Source organism: Trachinotus anak, unplaced genomic scaffold, assembly GCF_046630095.1.
Source record: "Trachinotus anak isolate AG129_WGS33_773 ecotype Australia unplaced genomic scaffold, CSIRO_AGI_Tana_v1 ptg000001l, whole genome shotgun sequence".
NCBI lineage: Eukaryota > Metazoa > Chordata > Actinopteri > Carangiformes > Carangidae > Trachinotus > Trachinotus anak.
In genome coordinates, this window is record NW_027273852.1 from 15,106,588 (window position 1) to 15,126,360 (window position 19,773).

The 19,773-nt window shown below is 41.6% G+C and overlaps 1 long non-coding RNA gene, 3 other non-coding genes and 1 pseudogene across 21 annotated transcripts in view; all 5 read left to right on the forward strand.

The window, feature by feature from the left end:
- Positions 1–5,453: 5,453 nt before the first annotated feature.
- Positions 5,454–19,773, forward strand: part of LOC139622598 (uncharacterized) — a 31,666-nt gene continuing 17,346 nt past the window's right edge. For 3 of the 18 annotated variants that reach the window (XR_011691332.1, XR_011691334.1, XR_011691346.1), the window contains exons 1-3: positions 5,459–13,426; positions 15,698–17,343; positions 17,526–17,651. This is a non-coding gene — a long non-coding RNA (uncharacterized lncRNA). Of the gene's footprint in view, positions 13,427–15,697; positions 17,344–17,525; positions 17,652–19,773 lie in introns of all 18 variants that reach the window. The other 15 variants (XR_011691355.1, XR_011691353.1, XR_011691351.1 and 12 more) reach the window with 14 other exon arrangements.
- Positions 6,513–6,692, forward strand: LOC139626822 (U2 spliceosomal RNA; annotated as a pseudogene).
- On the forward strand, positions 10,727–10,917 carry LOC139626814 (U2 spliceosomal RNA). Its single transcript, XR_011692427.1, has one exon. It is a non-coding gene; the product is annotated as a U2 spliceosomal RNA (small nuclear RNA).
- On the forward strand, positions 14,952–15,142 carry LOC139626811 (U2 spliceosomal RNA). Its single transcript, XR_011692426.1, has one exon. It is a non-coding gene; the product is annotated as a U2 spliceosomal RNA (small nuclear RNA).
- Positions 19,177–19,367, forward strand: LOC139626819 (U2 spliceosomal RNA). Its single transcript, XR_011692433.1, has one exon. It is a non-coding gene; the product is annotated as a U2 spliceosomal RNA (small nuclear RNA).

Here is a 19,773-nt window from a genome sequence, read left to right on the forward strand (position 1 = left end):
TGCAAATGCTTGAAAAACAGTCTCTCTTGAGTTATGCGGGTTGAAGTCACGACGACATTTGTACGAAAGGTAGTGATTTGATCTACATATACAAATGATAGAGGAAGTTTAGCCAATGAGCTGTTAGGCATCTTTAAAAAGTTCCTTAAAGACATTTTTATGACACTGTACGAATATTACACTTGTGTTCTAGCTCAGTTTGATCCCTTAAACGTACATTTTTACCCAATAAAACATTTTAATTAATTACTGAATTTGTAATCCACTCATGATTAAACGCTGAGTGAAAAAGTAAATTAAGACACTACAAATGAATTAAAGTGACCTTTTTTTTTTTCATTTGAACTACAAGTAGAAAACATTAATATTTACAGAAAAGACACATGCATTATCAATATTATAGTGGGCTATCTATAACTTGTTTCATCACCCCCCCCCCCCACAAACAGTGACCCATTTCATTTGTGGTCTAGTCAAAGTAAAGTTGTTGCTAAATTGTGAAATGATCGTTCTATGAAACTGTCAGTGTCCTTCATTATAGTTCGATGTTATGAGGTCTTATTTTCAGGATTAACATAAGCCTTGCATTCACGTTGTTACCTAGAGAAGATTTGTAAAAAAATCTGATGTAATATTTTAGATTTATAGAAATATAAGTAAATAAAAGGATCGCGATGACGTTGTTGATTCCTATTGGAGGAGAGCATGTCACATGACCAGGAAGCAACTTGTAGCTCCGTTTGCAACAACGTTACTTGTTTAAAATAACACATTTTGTTGTCGTTTTCTACCCGTTTCCTCCTCTGCTGTGTGTGTTTTGTTTTGCCTCTATCTCACAGTGATGTTACTGAAACATATACTCAGACCTCTGAGTGATCGGGACTGTGCGGAGAATGGCGGCGTTACCTCCGAGCCATTGTGGTTATCGCTTCTCGGCCTTTTGGCTAAGACTGCGGTCGCCTCCTTTTGATGGTTAAATTCTTGCCTGTTGTGGCTCTGAGTTAACCCAGCTCTTGGGAGGAAATTGTCTACATTCCTTGTTTAAAGTTGTGCAACTTTTCTGTAGTTGCATATCTTAAACAAATAGGAATTCATTGGCCCAGAGAATCTCTTACCTGCGCTCTGCCGGATTCAACACCTTGTCCAGGCCAAAACTTGAAAAGGTAAGTACGTTTTTAGATTTTTTTCCTTTTTATATTTTTAATTGTATTTACTTATTTATTGTTCATTGTTTTTTTTTGTCCATTGTAAGTTTTTTACTGATTTTAGATCCTTTTAGCTTGTGGTGCCTCCACCATGTCGGCCACCCATGCCAACATGCGGAGGCACCACAGCGTCCGTTTTAAGTTTAAAGAAAAGGATGGAAAGCTCCTGGAGATGTCAAGGCTAGATTTCTCCAGGAAGCTAATCCAACAGGCTTTGAAATTCACAGCAAACGATTTGAATTGTATTTTGACCCTACCATTAAATAAAGGTTTTGATGTAAGCTTCCAGTCTGCGGCTATCTTGAGAGAATTTTGGACAAGATTTGAGTCTGTGAAACCCCAGTTTTCTGCATTTGTTGTTGAAAAACTGACTGATAATGCATTGAAAACAGTCATTGTCAGAATGTTTAATGAGACAGTGAATGCAGAAGACATTTGTATATGGCTGGGGAGATACTGCACTGTTAAAGGCCAGGCTACCAAAGTGAGAGATGAGGACGGCATCTGGAATTGCGCTTGGAGGGTCCCCATTCAACAATGGCAGGACCCCCAGGGCTTCCAAGGCCTGAAACATCTGCCGTCAATGATAGTTCTGGGTGAAAACAGGGGCTACATCCACTACCAAGGTCAGCCCAAGCTCTGCCGCAAGTGCGGTGAGCATGGGCACCTGGTAGAAGCGTGCACAAAAACCTTTTGCGGAAAGTGTAGAGAAATTGGGCACACTTTTGAGGAGTGCACCAATGGCAGGAAGTGCAACCTTTGTGGAGAAACAAATCATCTCTTCAGAGCTTGCCCCAAATCGTTTGCCAACAAACTAAAGGCAGCAAAAGCCAATGAACAAAATGGAGGACAAAAAGAAAAAGAGCAGGTTGAAGAGGCTGGGCAGGAAAATTCAAATCTCCCGCCAGATACTGTGATTGGAGAGGAGGGATCATGTGAGGCGGGAGAGGGGGAGGGGCCTGCAACAGCCCCATCAATGGAGAGTGGAGAGGAGGATGGGGAGATGCAGGAAGTGGGCGGAGCTAGTTCAGAAATGGAAGATTTTCAACCACCTGAAAATAGTGAGGATGCCCCCCTCCCCGATGCCCAGCAAACAAAGAGACTTGCATCGGAATTGTCCTCTGAGTCTCCTGTAGCCTCAGAGAAGAGGGGAAGAGTTGGGACTCTCTCAGACAGTTCATCTGTGGAGGAGCCCAGAGTCTTCTCCTCCAATTCACCAAATGAAGTCTCTTTCCTGACAGTAGCTCTACAATCAACCCCTAAGGACTCCAAGCTAAATGCAGCCTTGCGTCAAAGGCCAACCCCCAGAGTCCGACGGGGGAATGGAGCTCAACTCCCTCCTTCATCACCTGTTGAAGTGAAGGAGGAGCCCCGTTCACAAGAAATAGTCTAACTGCCTTTTTTTTGAAAAAAAAAAGATATTTTAGCATCTTAAACCTCTATTTAGTGTTTTTAAAATTTCATACCTGTTGTTTTTAATCATACTCATGACACTCACCTTCTCAACCATCAATGTGAGAAGTGTGAAGTCGAGAGTTAGAGCCCAGAGTGTTTTATCCTTTCTTAAATCTACAAAGTCAGATGTGTTTTTAATGCAGGAATGTGGCATACCGTTTTTAAAACACTACCGACAGTGGGAGGAGATGTGGCCACAGACATCGATATGGAGCGGATCAAACCAAAATAAGAACGATGGAGTGGCCATTTTAATAAAAAACCCTCAGGTTCTGGTGAAGGGTAGCACTGTGGTGAGAGACGGTAGGGCACTTTTAGCACACTTGACCTTTATGGGACAGGATTTTAACCTTCTCAATATTTATGGCTTTAACGACAAAAATGACAGGTATGACCTTTTAGAAGACCTGCAGTCCCACATGCTAGGGAGAGTGCCATTAGTTTTAGGAGGTGATTTTAACTGTATTTTAAGTCGAAAAGATAGAAAAAGAACAGGGGAAGATTTTAAAATTGACAAAACATCGGTTTTATTACAGGGCATATGCAGGGATTTTAAACTACAAGACTGTTTTAAAACCATGCATCCCAGAGAGGAGGGCTTCACCTGGTTCAGTGGTGATGGCACCAGAGCCTCTCGCATAGATTTTATTTTCACACGGGACTGCCCGCCGACCGATGCTAGATTGACCCCTGTTTTCTTTTCTGACCACCTGATGCTCTCCTGCACCCTTTCACTCTCTTCAGGTGTGACTTTTGGAAGTGGTCTGTGGAAACTCAACTGCTCCCTGCTTGAAGATCAACATCTAGTTCAGCAGTACAGGGAGCAGTACCGAGAGTGGCAGACCCTTCAAGACATGTACGATACACGAGCACACTGGTGGGAGATGGTGAAGGGAAAGACCCAGACTTTTTTCAGACAGGCAGGCAAAAAAAGAAAGGGCAAGGAGAACAGACGCATGATGGGACTGCAGAAGCGACTACAGCGCTATTTTAACCTCAACCAAAATGGAATGGATTTTAATGAAGAAATTAGAGAAATCAAATCAGAGATGTCGGTTTTAGCTGAAATTAAAAGCAAGGGTGTCATTTTAAGGAGCAGGGAACGGGAAATAGAGGAGGGTGAGAAGTGCACCAGGTATTTTTTTAAGAAAATTGTTAGTAAAGGGGGGACCATTTTAAAACTAAAAAAGGAAAACGGGTGCATAACAGAGAATATCGAAGAAATTAAACAGATTGTGGAAAATTTTTACGTAGAATTGTATAAAGAAAAGCCCATTAGAATAGACACCATGAATGAAGTTTTAAAATCCATCGATAAAAAAGTAAAAGACAGTGTGCTTTTAACCCAAGATTTTACCATTCTAGAGTTAAATAAATGTTTGTCAAGTTTTAAAAAAGGGAAGTCCCCAGGACAGGATGGACTTCCCTTGGAATTTTATTTGACCTTTTGGGACATTTTAGCACCTGATTTGATCGATGTTTTTAAAGACTTTGAGCACCTAGACCGACTTCCTGACAGTTTTAGAGTAGGGATAGTGACTCTACTGCACAAAAACAAAGACAAGACCGACCTGATGAACTGGAGACCTATCGCACTTTTAAACCTTGATTGTAAACTTTTTAGCAAACTTTTAGCCTCACGTATGTCCTTGTTTTTAAAGGGGGTGATTCACCCGGATCAAGGCTGTGCCATCCCAGGGAGGAAGATCACCGACAGCCTGGTACTGATCCGAGACACCATCTGTTACGCGAGAGACAGAAACATCCGGCTAGTAGTCCTAAATTTAGATTTTGAGAAAGCCTTCGATCGGGTCTCGCACCAGTACCTTTTCAAGGTACTGCAAAAAATGGGGTTCCCAGAAAGGTTTCTAGCTTGGGTGGGATTGCTGTATCGGGACATTACCAGCAAATTTGTGATTAACGGGCATTTGACAAAAGCAGTCGATATTAACTGCGGTGTCCGTCAGGGTTGTCCGTTATCTGCCCTCCTATACATAACATGTATAGAACCGCTGGCACAGATCTTGAGAAGGGATCAACGAATCAATGGGTTGGGAGTACCGGGGAGCGGGGGACTGGACACCAAGTGTATTTTATACATGGACGACGTGAACATTTTATGCACCGACCTTTTATCCGTCAACAGGACGCTGGACTTGACTGACTGGTTTGGACAGGCTTCTGGGTCAAAGTTGAACAAAAACAAGACCCAAGCCCAATTTTATGGACCGTGGACAGCGACTGAGATGACAGGACTCCCTTTGACTGTGACCCAGACTGACCAAAAAATACTGGGGATCAAATTTGACAGGGAGGGAGAAGGAACAACAAATTGGCCAGACGTGGTAGGGAAAGTAAAACAAAGACTAGGATATTGGGGACTTAGAGGACTGACTATTGAAGGAAAGGTTTTAATCATCAAAGCGGTGATTTTACCTTTGCTTTTACTCATCAGTTCTGTTTTTATCCCACCTAGGAGAGTGCTTTTAGATCTGGAGCGAGCCATCTTTTATTTCCTGTGGGGCTCCAAGTGGGAGAGACTGAGGAGGGAGGTCATGAAAAGGCCAAAAGAGAAAGGAGGAAAAGGAGTGCCTGACCTGTACTTGTTTTTAGGAAGCCGATACACCGCACTACACCTCAAACAAGCCACAGACCCATCCGGAAACCCCAAAACTACAGCCATGACACGTTTCTGGATGGGATCGTACCTCAGACGATTGAAGATTTTACCTACAGATCTTAAAGTACCCGTGTCTTTTAGCCTGCCACCAGCCTATGCTTTTATCCCGACGTTTTTAAAGCATTTTAAACTGGAGCAGGAGGAGCTGCATATTTTAACCAACCACCGTTCTCTGATCTCTGTTGTGCAGGAGCAGGAGCCAGTGAGTCCAGTGCGCGGGCTCGCATTTGGCGAGCCCTCAACAGTTTGGCGCAACGTGAACCATTCTGCTCTTCCAAACAGACTCCGGGACCTGTCATGGATGGTGGCTCATGAGATTCTCCCAGTCAGGTCCGTCATGCACTCCCGGGGCATGTCAACACGCTCAACCTGCCCCCGACCCGGTTGTGGCGCGCCAGAGTCGGTGAGGCATTTGCTCTGGGAGTGCAGCGCTGCCGTAGACCAGTGGGCAATGGCCGGCTCCTTGCAATTCCCGTACTTGCCAGCAAGGGAGGTCCTTACAGCACAACTGGTGCTCTATGGGGTGAGCCAAAAAACACTGAAGAAAGATGACTTTGCCCAGATGTGGCTCACCCTAGCCGCCATCAAAGACGCCATATGGACCTCCAGAAACTTGCTGGTAAGGAAGCACATGCAGATCCCCCCCGTGGCTGTGATCCGGATGGCTGTAGGCGGCAGGCCTAGGACACAGCCACAAAGAAGCATCGCCTCTGTGCCCATTCGGACGAAGGAGCCGGAGCCACACATGAAAAGGTCAAAGCAGCGGCGGCCTGGCTCTCCGGGTGAGGCAGGTGGGAAGGAGCAACAGGGTGAGGATCTCCTCTGAGCACCACGACAGGATCCCGAGAGACCAAATGTTTGGGGGAGCGGAATGAGTGACCCTGGGTAGGGACTCACTCTGCTCCTGCACAAAATTAGAAAGAAGAGAAGTTTTAAACCAATGCACTCCCTTTTAAAGATTTGGGACACTCCATGGTTTTCATTTGTGAGATGGATTTTATGTTTGACAACATGTAAAACCCCTTGAAATATTTGTTTTTAATGTTTTAAAAAAACAAACAAACAAACAAACAATGGTTTTACAACTATTTATCATAGTGTTGTGATTATAATGTACCCTTTGTATCTCAAGATGTAAACCTTCTTTGAAAAAACTTGAAATGAGTGTCAATAAATCTTTTCGAAAGAAAAAAAAAAAATCTGTTCTTATCAGTTTAATATCTGATACGTCCCCTACCCGGGGACCATATATTAAATTGATTTTTGGAGCAGGGAGATGGAATAGGGGCTTGCTCCGTCCACTCCACGCATCGACCTGGTATTGCAGTATCTCCAGGAACGGTGCACCCCCCTCTCAATGTGCAATATAATATATGTCTTCCTTTACTTTGCTTTAGTGAGTGTTTAATCAGAAAGCATGACAGACAGCCCATGTTGTTTAGGTGATTACAGTTAAATACCGTTCATTGATATTGTGTTTTACGGTGAGTTTTCCTATGTCCTACGCTGGTGAACTCACCATAGGCGTTCCGACGCTATTGAATGCACCACACCTGTGTGTGAGATGCCGTAGCTGTAAAGTTTACTTTTCCTCCTTTTGCCTGTTTTCACCCAACATCCGCCTGTACATCCTGGGTTTATTGTGTGTAAATGGCAGAAGGTGAGTTTATGCTACGTTGTGTTAATGTGTATTGTTTACCTGCTAATACTATCTCATGCTGCTGTGATGTTCAGCTAATTCTCACCGTGTTGCTGTGAGCCTCGTGTGAGCTGATTGTTTACAGTACACGAGTCATTCATCATATGTTTAATGACTGAATACAGCCCTTCATATCCAGAGTTGTATTATTATGTACATTATGTATGGTGTGCTCTGTACTGATTGTTGCTTTGTATCTTTATTATAGAACCACAGCCAAATACACCATACACCTTGCCGCTCTAATAAACCAGCTAATTCCTGGAGAACCCCCTCTTCTCCTTTTTAAAGCATCTTCATTACTATCAATGTGTTTGTCAGGAACTAGAGAAATAGATGAAAATATTTTGGACTTGCTAGGTCTTTAGTTGGTGTAGTTTAACTAACTTTCCAGGTTTGAAACGAGCTCTGGCTCATTCGAGAGTAGCAGTGAAAATCCACTCTGCACAGTTTCTGCTGCTGTTGCTTCCCAGCCTGTTTACCCCTGCTCCAGCAAAATGTAGCAGTATCAAAAAATGTCAGCTGCCCAATTAACAAAGAAACACTAAGTGGTTTTAATGTGAGAAGAATTTGCCTTGTGAGTTTTTAAAAATCTTTCCTTTAATTTAAAATGTGGATTAACGTGTGTTGTAATTTCACTTAGATTTGGCTTACTTGCACCCACTTGAAGTGAGACATTTTTAGGAGGTAAATATATGGTTTCAGATCAGCCTTTTATGTGAAAATACCGTATTAATTGCATGATGAAAAATATAAGTGTCATATTTGAAATAAAATGTAAATAGTCTTTGTCAGCCTTTGTGCAAATCTGTATTGTCTGTATTAAATTCCTGCAGATTCACACCCTCCTGTAGCCTTTGGTTTGTTCATTTGTAGCTTGTCATCCCCATTAGGCAGCATGTTTTGTCAGTGAAAGACTCCTCTGTCTGTGAGCTGTACAATCATACTTACCTGGCAGGGAAGATAGTGAAATCAAGAAGGTGGTTCACACACACGATTGGTTGTCTACTGTGAGATTGTACAATCGCATTGGGAGTCTACAGTCAAACTGATCAGAAGGAGTAACTGTCTGCAGTCACTGTAGACTTTTTCACTCCCCAAATGGAGGGAGTTTAGTCAGCTAGTGAGAGACTTTATTGGCGCTGCCCCCTTGTTAAATATGTAATAGTAAGAGAGGTTAACTGTGAACAGCTGGAAGATAATAGTCTATATGTAAAGTAGCTGTGGTACAGTATAGCAATGGACTTGATGTTGGATACTGTTGAGCTGTTCCAGTCTCAATGAAATCAGGACTCAGTACCATATAATTTGTTTCCCACTCTTTAGGAAGCAAAGGCCGTTCCTGTGATAATATTATCACTATATGCTCACATATATTTAGTAAAATATAATTCAGTGAATCATGCTCTAATGAATGTGAAATCACAGTCCCTCTTGGCTCTCAAGTTGACTGGGACAGTGTGGAAGTAGACTGTCAGTCAGTGAGGAAGAATCTGAGAACAGGTATTTGGTTAGTTTTCTGAGGAGAATAACCTGATGGGAAAAAGCCCACAAACTGGACTGTAGGAGTTCACTAACTCCAGAAGATCACAGTAATTCAACACTACGACCTGAAGAAGCGGGGAAGCAGCTTCTGGGATTTTCAGGGTCACAGAGAGTCATTGAAGAGAGTTAAATGTTAGTGTTCTTAGCCTGAATCAGTATTTATTTTTTTCACTTATTCAAAGCATTTAATAAAACAAAATGGTGACATTTAGTGACCCATTTGCTTGAAAGTCGTTTTAAAGAAAATGAAAAATGTCAACATTATTTTCAGGGTGAGGAGTGCACCGTCTTCGGTCCCCGGGGTCAAAGGTGAGTCGAGATATTTACATAAAATTACTGACATTACCAGCACGACTGTGGACTTAAACTTGGAGAAATGTCACGAACTTGTTTCTGGGCGACGTTTCGCTAAATAACCACGGTTTTGAGTTGTTTGCATTTGTGGTGAAACCTGCCTCTAACCTCAACAAAACCGAACTGTAATGCTGCAGCTTTTCCGTCGGGAAGCTAACAAGCGAAGTCAGCTCGCCATCTTGTGCGACGACAGGTCCCTTAAACCTGGAGAAAGGAGCCGAACTTGTTTTTGGGCGACGTCTCAGGACCAGCAGCATTTTTGAGTAAGTTAATTACTAACCATCTCCTTAAATTGCAGTGAAAAAAAACAATACTTTGATGCTGCGGTTTTTTTCCGTTGGCTAGCTACTTAGCTTAATCGGCTAGCTAATGACCTAGCTGGGTTTAGCCGCCTCCGGAGGTCATTTCAGTGTCTATTTTGCTTCAAAACGTGAACGTTTAAAATGTATCGTTTCAGACATTTTGGATAAAACTTGGCAAACTCATTGAAACTGTGTGACTTGTGCTGGTAAAATCATATACTGTCGGTTCAAGGAGTGTAACTGACGGCTCCCAGCTGCTGTGGCAGGCTGAAATATTTTCGGGTGAAGTTGGTGAAACCGTTTAAAAACACCTGTTGCCATTTATGTAGTTGTTTCAATGAATTACACAAATGACAAAGTAAAGCCAACAAGCTGTTTGGCTACTTTAAAGAAGCTACTTAAAGATGTTTTAGTGAACTGTATTAATATACTGTAACGGACTGGGTTGATGTTAGTGTTCAGCTGTCATGATTTTACTGTGAGACATGTTAGTTTAACTCAGACATAAGTTCTGCTGAGCTGCAGTACTGATATTTACAGACTGTCAGTGAACGTGTCAGCTCAGACGTTGTGAAGCCTGTCCATCATGTGAGCTACCTGTAACAGGGATCAGGGGAGATAGCACACCTGTAACTGGCTTGGAGTTGGGGGGTTGTCCTTTTTCTTCCTGCTTTGGCGCTCAGCTGTGGGAGGCTAGTACAGAGTTTACAGCAACTCTGTTAGTTATTTTGGCGTTGGCTACGGCCACAGCAGCCTGTGTTATTGTGCGGAATAAAGTTGCAGCAAAAACCGACTAATGTCTCATCGTCTGCTTAACGAGGGACGTTACAATACTATCAGATGTGGGTTTAACCAGTGAATCTGACGTGATTTGTTTGTGGCGTATGAATAAAAGAGCAGTGGAAAAACTGAATGAAGAGGCTGCAAATTAGATTCTTTTTTCTTCTGTCGCTCAACATCCATAAACACAAGCCGAAAACATCGATAATAACACGAGAAACGCGCTGTTATTGTTAACTTGTTTAATGATCAACAGGCCCTGTCAGTGAAAGTGTCACTGTTTGTGTTTGAGATGTAAATCATATTTATCAGATGTTGTGAAGTCTGATTTGTCGGGATTGACACAAGACTTGTACTATCACTGTGACCCAGAGTAGATTTGTGAGAATATATTTTCTATATCATTAGATTTGTATATTTAAAAAAAAAAACCAAGAAGAAAAAGTGGAGACCGCAGAGACGCATTTGATTCCTATTGGAGGAGAGCATGTCACATGACCAGGAAGCAACTTGTAGCTCCGTTTGCAACAACGTTACTTGTTTAAAATAACACATTTTGTTGTCGTTTTCTACCCGTTTCCTCCTCTGCTGTGTGTGTTTTGTTTTGCCTCTATCTCACAGTGATGTTACTGAAACATATACTCAGACCTCTGAGTGATCGGGACTGTGCGGAGAATGGCGGCGTTACCTCCGAGCCATTGTGGTTATCGCTTCTCGGCCTTTTGGCTAAGATCAAGTGTAGTATCTGTTCTTATCAGTTTAATATCTGATACGTCCCCTACCCGGGGACCATATATTAAATTGATTTTTGGAGCAGGGAGATGGAATAGGGGCTTGCTCCGTCCACTCCACGCATCGACCTGGTATTGCAGTATCTCCAGGAACGGTGCACCCCCCTCTCAATGTGCAATATAATATATGTCTTTCTTTACTTTGCTTTAGTGAGTGTTTAATCAGAAAGCATGACAGACAGCCCATGTTGTTTAGGTGATTACAGTTAAATACCGTTCATTGATATTGTGTTTTACGGTGAGTTTTCCTATGTCCTACGCTGGTGAACTCACCATAGGCGTTCCGACGCTATTGAATGCACCACACCTGTGTGTGAGATGCCGTAGCTGTAAAGTTTACTTTTCCTCCTTTTGCCTGTTTTCACCCAACATCCGCCTGTACATCCTGGGTTTATTGTGTGTAAATGGCAGAAGGTGAGTTTATGCTACGTTGTGTTAATGTGTATTGTTTACCTGCTAATACTATCTCATGCTGCTGTGATGTTCAGCTAATTCTCACCGTGTTGCTGTGAGCCTCGTGTGAGCTGATTGTTTACAGTACACGAGTCATTCATCATATGTTTAATGACTGAATACAGCCCTTCATATCCAGAGTTGTATTATTATGTACATTATGTATGGTGTGCTCTGTACTGATTGTTGCTTTGTATCTTTATTATAGAACCACAGCCAAATACACCATACACCTTGCCGCTCTAATAAACCAGCTAATTCCTGGAGAACCCCCTCTTCTCCTTTTTAAAGCATCTTCATTACTATCAATGTGTTTGTCAGGAACTAGAGAAATAGATGAAAATATTTTGGACTTGCTAGGTCTTTAGTTGGTGTAGTTTAACTAACTTTCCAGGTTTGAAACGAGCTCTGGCTCATTCGAGAGTAGCAGTGAAAATCCACTCTGCACAGTTTCTGCTGCTGTTGCTTCCCAGCCTGTTTACCCCTGCTCCAGCAAAATGTAGCAGTATCAAAAAATGTCAGCTGCCCAATTAACAAAGAAACACTAAGTGGTTTTAATGTGAGAAGAATTTGCCTTGTGAGTTTTTAAAAATCTTTCCTTTAATTTAAAATGTGGATTAACGTGTGTTGTAATTTCACTTAGATTTGGCTTACTTGCACCCACTTGAAGTGAGACATTTTTAGGAGGTAAATATATGGTTTCAGATCAGCCTTTTATGTGAAAATACCGTATTAATTGCATGATGAAAAATATAAGTGTCATATTTGAAATAAAATGTAAATAGTCTTTGTCAGCCTTTGTGCAAATCTGTATTGTCTGTATTAAATTCCTGCAGATTCACACCCTCCTGTAGCCTTTGGTTTGTTCATTTGTAGCTTGTCATCCCCATTAGGCAGCATGTTTTGTCAGTGAAAGACTCCTCTGTCTGTGAGCTGTACAATCATACTTACCTGGCAGGGAAGATAGTGAAATCAAGAAGGTGGTTCACACACACGATTGGTTGTCTACTGTGAGATTGTACAATCGCATTGGGAGTCTACAGTCAAACTGATCAGAAGGAGTAACTGTCTGCAGTCACTGTAGACTTTTTCACTCCCCAAATGGAGGGAGTTTAGTCAGCTAGTGAGAGACTTTATTGGCGCTGCCCCCTTGTTAAATATGTAATAGTAAGAGAGGTTAACTGTGAACAGCTGGAAGATAATAGTCTATATGTAAAGTAGCTGTGGTACAGTATAGCAATGGACTTGATGTTGGATACTGTTGAGCTGTTCCAGTCTCAATGAAATCAGGACTCAGTACCATATAATTTGTTTCCCACTCTTTAGGAAGCAAAGGCCGTTCCTGTGATAATATTATCACTATATGCTCACATATATTTAGTAAAATATAATTCAGTGAATCATGCTCTAATGAATGTGAAATCACAGTCCCTCTTGGCTCTCAAGTTGACTGGGACAGTGTGGAAGTAGACTGTCAGTCAGTGAGGAAGAATCTGAGAACAGGTATTTGGTTAGTTTTCTGAGGAGAATAACCTGATGGGAAAAAGCCCACAAACTGGACTGTAGGAGTTCACTAACTCCAGAAGATCACAGTAATTCAACACTACGACCTGAAGAAGCGGGGAAGCAGCTTCTGGGATTTTCAGGGTCACAGAGAGTCATTGAAGAGAGTTAAATGTTAGTGTTCTTAGCCTGAATCAGTATTTATTTTTTTCACTTATTCAAAGCATTTAATAAAACAAAATGGTGACATTTAGTGACCCATTTGCTTGAAAGTCGTTTTAAAGAAAATGAAAAATGTCAACATTATTTTCAGGGTGAGGAGTGCACCGTCTTCGGTCCCCGGGGTCAAAGGTGAGTCGAGATATTTACATAAAATTACTGACATTACCAGCACGACTGTGGACTTAAACTTGGAGAAATGTCACGAACTTGTTTCTGGGCGACGTTTCGCTAAATAACCACGGTTTTGAGTTGTTTGCATTTGTGGTGAAACCTGCCTCTAACCTCAACAAAACCGAACTGTAATGCTGCAGCTTTTCCGTCGGGAAGCTAACAAGCGAAGTCAGCTCGCCATCTTGTGCGACGACAGGTCCCTTAAACCTGGAGAAAGGAGCCGAACTTGTTTTTGGGCGACGTCTCAGGACCAGCAGCATTTTTGAGTAAGTTAATTACTAACCATCTCCTTAAATTGCAGTGAAAAAAAACAATACTTTGATGCTGCGGTTTTTTTCCGTTGGCTAGCTACTTAGCTTAATCGGCTAGCTAATGACCTAGCTGGGTTTAGCCGCCTCCGGAGGTCATTTCAGTGTCTATTTTGCTTCAAAACGTGAACGTTTAAAATGTATCGTTTCAGACATTTTGGATAAAACTTGGCAAACTCATTGAAACTGTGTGACTTGTGCTGGTAAAATCATATACTGTCGGTTCAAGGAGTGTAACTGACGGCTCCCAGCTGCTGTGGCAGGCTGAAATATTTTCGGGTGAAGTTGGTGAAACCGTTTAAAAACACCTGTTGCCATTTATGTAGTTGTTTCAATGAATTACACAAATGACAAAGTAAAGCCAACAAGCTGTTTGGCTACTTTAAAGAAGCTACTTAAAGATGTTTTAGTGAACTGTATTAATATACTGTAACGGACTGGGTTGATGTTAGTGTTCAGCTGTCATGATTTTACTGTGAGACATGTTAGTTTAACTCAGACATAAGTTCTGCTGAGCTGCAGTACTGATATTTACAGACTGTCAGTGAACGTGTCAGCTCAGACGTTGTGAAGCCTGTCCATCATGTGAGCTACCTGTAACAGGGATCAGGGGAGATAGCACACCTGTAACTGGCTTGGAGTTGGGGGGTTGTCCTTTTTCTTCCTGCTTTGGCGCTCAGCTGTGGGAGGCTAGTACAGAGTTTACAGCAACTCTGTTAGTTATTTTGGCGTTGGCTACGGCCACAGCAGCCTGTGTTATTGTGCGGAATAAAGTTGCAGCAAAAACCGACTAATGTCTCATCGTCTGCTTAACGAGGGACGTTACAATACTATCAGATGTGGGTTTAACCAGTGAATCTGACGTGATTTGTTTGTGGCGTATGAATAAAAGAGCAGTGGAAAAACTGAATGAAGAGGCTGCAAATTAAATTCTTTTTTCTTCTGTCGCTCAACATCCATAAACACAAGCCGAAAACATCGATAATAACACGAGAAACGCGCTGTTATTGTTAACTTGTTTAATGATCAACAGGCCCTGTCAGTGAAAGTGTCACTGTTTGTGTTTGAGATGTAAATCATATTTATCAGATGTTGTGAAGTCTGATTTGTCGGGATTGACACAAGACTTGTACTATCACTGTGACCCAGAGTAGATTTGTGAGAATATATTTTCTATATCATTAGATTTGTATATTTAAAAAAAAAAACCAAGAAGAAAAAGTGGAGACCGCAGAGACGCATTTGATTCCTATTGGAGGAGAGCATGTCACATGACCAGGAAGCAACTTGTAGCTCCGTTTGCAACAACGTTACTTGTTTAAAATAACACATTTTGTTGTCGTTTTCTACCCGTTTCCTCCTCTGCTGTGTGTGTTTTGTTTTGCCTCTATCTCACAGTGATGTTACTGAAACATATACTCAGACCTCTGAGTGATCGGGACTGTGCGGAGAATGGCGGCGTTACCTCCGAGCCATTATGGTTATCGCTTCTCGGCCTTTTGGCTAAGATCAAGTGTAGTATCTGTTCTTATCAGTTTAATATCTGATACGTCCCCTACCCGGGGACCATATATTAAATTGATTTTTGGAACAGGGAGATGGAATAGGGGCTTGCTCCGTCCACTCCACGCATCGACCTGGTATTGCAGTATCTCCAGGAACGGTGCACCCCCCTCTCAATGTGCAATATAATATATGTCTTCCTTTACTTTGCTTTAGTGAGTGTTTAATCAGAAAGCATGACAGACAGCCCATGTTGTTTAGGTGATTACAGTTAAATACCGTTCATTGATATTGTGTTTTACGGTGAGTTTTCCTATGTCCTACGCTGGTGAACTCACCATAGGCGTTCCGACGCTATTGAATGCACCACACCTGTGTGTGAGATGCCGTAGCTGTAAAGTTTACTTTTCCTCCTTTTGCCTGTTTTCACCCAACATCCGCCTGTACATCCTGGGTTTATTGTGTGTAAATGGCAGAAGGTGAGTTTATGCTACGTTGTGTTAATGTGTATTGTTTACCTGCTAATACTATCTCATGCTGCTGTGATGTTCAGCTAATTCTCACCGTGTTGCTGTGAGCCTCGTGTGAGCTGATTGTTTACAGTACACGAGTCATTCATCATATGTTTAATGACTGAATACAGCCCTTCATATCCAGAGTTGTATTATTATGTACATTATGTATGGTGTGCTCTGTACTGATTGTTGCTTTGTATCTTTATTATAGAACCACAGCCAAATACACCATACACCTTGCCGCTCTAATAAACCAGCTAATTCCTGGAGAACCCCCTCTTCTCCTTTTTAAAGCATCTTCATTACTATCAATGTGTTTGTCAGGAACTAGAGAAATAGATGAAAATATTTTGGACTTGCTAGGTCTTTAGTTGGTGTAGTTTAACTAACTTTCCAGGTTTGAAACGAGCTCTGGCTCATTCGAGAGTAGCAGTGAAAATCCACTCTGCACAGTTTCTGCTGCTGTTGCTTCCCAGCCTGTTTACCCCTGCTCCAGCAAAATGTAGCAGTATCAAAAAATGTCAGCTGCCCAATTAACAAAGAAACACTAAGTGGTTTTAATGTGAGAAGAATTTGCCTTGTGAGTTTTTAAAAATCTTTCCTTTAATTTAAAATGTGGATTAACGTGTGTTGTAATTTCACTTAGATTTGGCTTACTTGCACCCACTTGAAGTGAGACATTTTTAGGAGGTAAATATATGGTTTCAGATCAGCCTTTTATGTGAAAATACCGTATTAATTGCATGATGAAAAATATAAGTGTCATATTTGAAATAAAATGTAAATAGTCTTTGTCAGCCTTTGTGCAAATCTGTATTGTCTGTATTAAATTCCTGCAGATTCACACCCTCCTGTAGCCTTTGGTTTGTTCATTTGTAGCTTGTCATCCCCATTAGGCAGCATGTTTTGTCAGTGAAAGACTCCTCTGTCTGTGAGCTGTACAATCATACTTACCTGGCAGGGAAGATAGTGAAATCAAGAAGGTGGTTCACACACACGATTGGTTGTCTACTGTGAGATTGTACAATCGCATTGGGAGTCTACAGTCAAACTGATCAGAAGGAGTAACTGTCTGCAGTCACTGTAGACTTTTTCACTCCCCAAATGGAGGGAGTTTAGTCAGCTAGTGAGAGACTTTATTGGCGCTGCCCCCTTGTTAAATATGTAATAGTAAGAGAGGTTAACTGTGAACAGCTGGAAGATAATAGTCTATATGTAAAGTAGCTGTGGTACAGTATAGCAATGGACTTGATGTTGGATACTGTTGAGCTGTTCCAGTCTCAATGAAATCAGGACTCAGTACCATATAATTTGTTTCCCACTCTTTAGGAAGCAAAGGCCGTTCCTGTGATAATATTATCACTATATGCTCACATATATTTAGTAAAATATAATTCAGTGAATCATGCTCTAATGAATGTGAAATCACAGTCCCTCTTGGCTCTCAAGTTGACTGGGACAGTGTGGAAGTAGACTGTCAGTCAGTGAGGAAGAATCTGAGAACAGGTATTTGGTTAGTTTTCTGAGGAGAATAACCTGATGGGAAAAAGCCCACAAACTGGACTGTAGGAGTTCACTAACTCCAGAAGATCACAGTAATTCAACACTACGACCTGAAGAAGCGGGGAAGCAGCTTCTGGGATTTTCAGGGTCACAGAGAGTCATTGAAGAGAGTTAAATGTTAGTGTTCTTAGCCTGAATCAGTATTTATTTTTTTCACTTATTCAAAGCATTTAATAAAACAAAATGGTGACATTTAGTGACCCATTTGCTTGAAAGTCGTTTTAAAGAAAATGAAAAATGTCAACATTATTTTCAGGGTGAGGAGTGCACCGTCTTCGGTCCCCGGGGTCAAAGGTGAGTCGAGATATTTACATAAAATTACTGACATTACCAGCACGACTGTGGACTTAAACTTGGAGAAATGTCACGAACTTGTTTCTGGGCGACGTTTCGCTAAATAACCACGGTTTTGAGTTGTTTGCATTTGTGGTGAAACCTGCCTCTAACCTCAACAAAACCGAACTGTAATGCTGCAGCTTTTCCGTCGGGAAGCTAACAAGCGAAGTCAGCTCGCCATCTTGTGCGACGACAGGTCCCTTAAACCTGGAGAAAGGAGCCGAACTTGTTTTTGGGCGACGTCTCAGGACCAGCAGCATTTTTGAGTAAGTTAATTACTAACCATCTCCTTAAATTGCAGTGAAAAAAAACAATACTTTGATGCTGCGGTTTTTTTCCGTTGGCTAGCTACTTAGCTTAATCGGCTAGCTAATGACCTAGCTGGGTTTAGCCGCCTCCGGAGGTCATTTCAGTGTCTATTTTGCTTCAAAACGTGAACGTTTAAAATGTATCGTTTCAGACATTTTGGATAAAACTTGGCAAACTCATTGAAACTGTGTGACTTGTGCTGGTAAAATCATATACTGTCGGTTCAAGGAGTGTAACTGACGGCTCCCAGCTGCTGTGGCAGGCTGAAATATTTTCGGGTGAAGTTGGTGAAACCGTTTAAAAACACCTGTTGCCATTTATGTAGTTGTTTCAATGAATTACACAAATGACAAAGTAAAGCCAACAAGCTGTTTGGCTACTTTAAAGAAGCTACTTAAAGATGTTTTAGTGAACTGTATTAATATACTGTAACGGACTGGGTTGATGTTAGTGTTCAGCTGTCATGATTTTACTGTGAGACATGTTAGTTTAACTCAGACATAAGTTCTGCTGAGCTGCAGTACTGATATTTACAGACTGTCAGTGAACGTGTCAGCTCAGACGTTGTGAAGCCTGTCCATCATGTGAGCTACCTGTAACAGGGATCAGGGGAGATAGCACACCTGTAACTGGCTTGGAGTTGGGGGGTTGTCCTTTTTCTTCCTGCTTTGGCGCTCAGCTGTGGGAGGCTAGTACAGAGTTTACAGCAACTCTGTTAGTTATTTTGGCGTTGGCTCCGGCCACAGCAGCCTGTGTTATTGTGCGGAATAAAGTTGCAGCAAAAACCGACTAATGTCTCATCGTCTGCTTAACGAGGGACGTTACAATACTATCAGATGTGGGTTTAACCAGTGAATCTGACGTGATTTGTTTGTGGCGTATGAATAAAAGAGCAGTGGAAAAACTGAATGAAGAGGCTGCAAATTAAATTCTTTTTTCTTCTGTCGCTCAACATCCATAAACACAAGCCGAAAACATCGATAATAACACGAGAAACGCGCTGTTATTGTTAACTTGTTTAATGATCAACAGGCCCTGTCAGTGAAAGTGTCACTGTTTGTGTTTGAGATGTAAATCATATTTATCAGATGTTGTGAAGTCTGATTTGTCGGGATTGACACAAGACTTGTACTATCACTGTGACCCAGAGTAGATTTGTGAGAATATATTTTCTATATCATTAGATTTGTATATTTAAAAAAAAAAACCAAGAAGAAAAAGTGGAGACCGCAGAGACGCATTTGATTCCTATTGGAGGAGAGCATGTCACATGACCAGGAAGCAACTTGTAGCTCCGTTTGCAACAACGTTACTTGTTTAAAATAACACATTTTGTTGTCGTTTTCTACCCGTTTCCTCCTCTGCTGTGTGTGTTTTGTTTTGCCTCTATCTCACAGTGATGTTACTGAAACATATACTCAGACCTCTGAGTGATCGGGACTGTGCGGAGAATGGCGGCGTTACCTCCGAGCCATTGTGGTTATCGCTTCTCGGCCTTTTGGCTAAGATCAAGTGTAGTATCTGTTCTTATCAGTTTAATATCTGATACGTCCCCTACCCGGGGACCATATATTAAATTGATTTTTGGAGCAGGGAGATGGAATAGGGGCTTGCTCCGTCCACTCCACGCATCGACCTGGTATTGCAGTATCTCCAGGAACGGTGCACCCCCCTCTCAATGTGCAATATAATACATGTATATCTTTACTTTACTCTCTCAGGCGTTTTATTAGAAAATATCTTTATTACTATCAATGTATTTGTCAGGGTGGTGGTTGGGAACGCAGACTTAAAAAAACACTGTTTTCATTCTGAGATTTTAGTGACTTCATTTGTCTGTAGTGTGTTCAACCCTTGTTTTAAAGGGATAAGGCTGCAGAGAGGTGACATACATGTGATTGTTCAATGAATCAAACTGGTGACTGCTGAGTGAGATGAGGAGAAAAGGAAATGTGCTGTGTTCAGTCCTCTCCACATTTGAGAGAAACATATATAAATAATAATTATCAAAGAAACACTAAGAGGTTGTAATGTGAGGAAAAGGTTTTTATCTTTCCTCTAATTCAAAATATGGTTTAC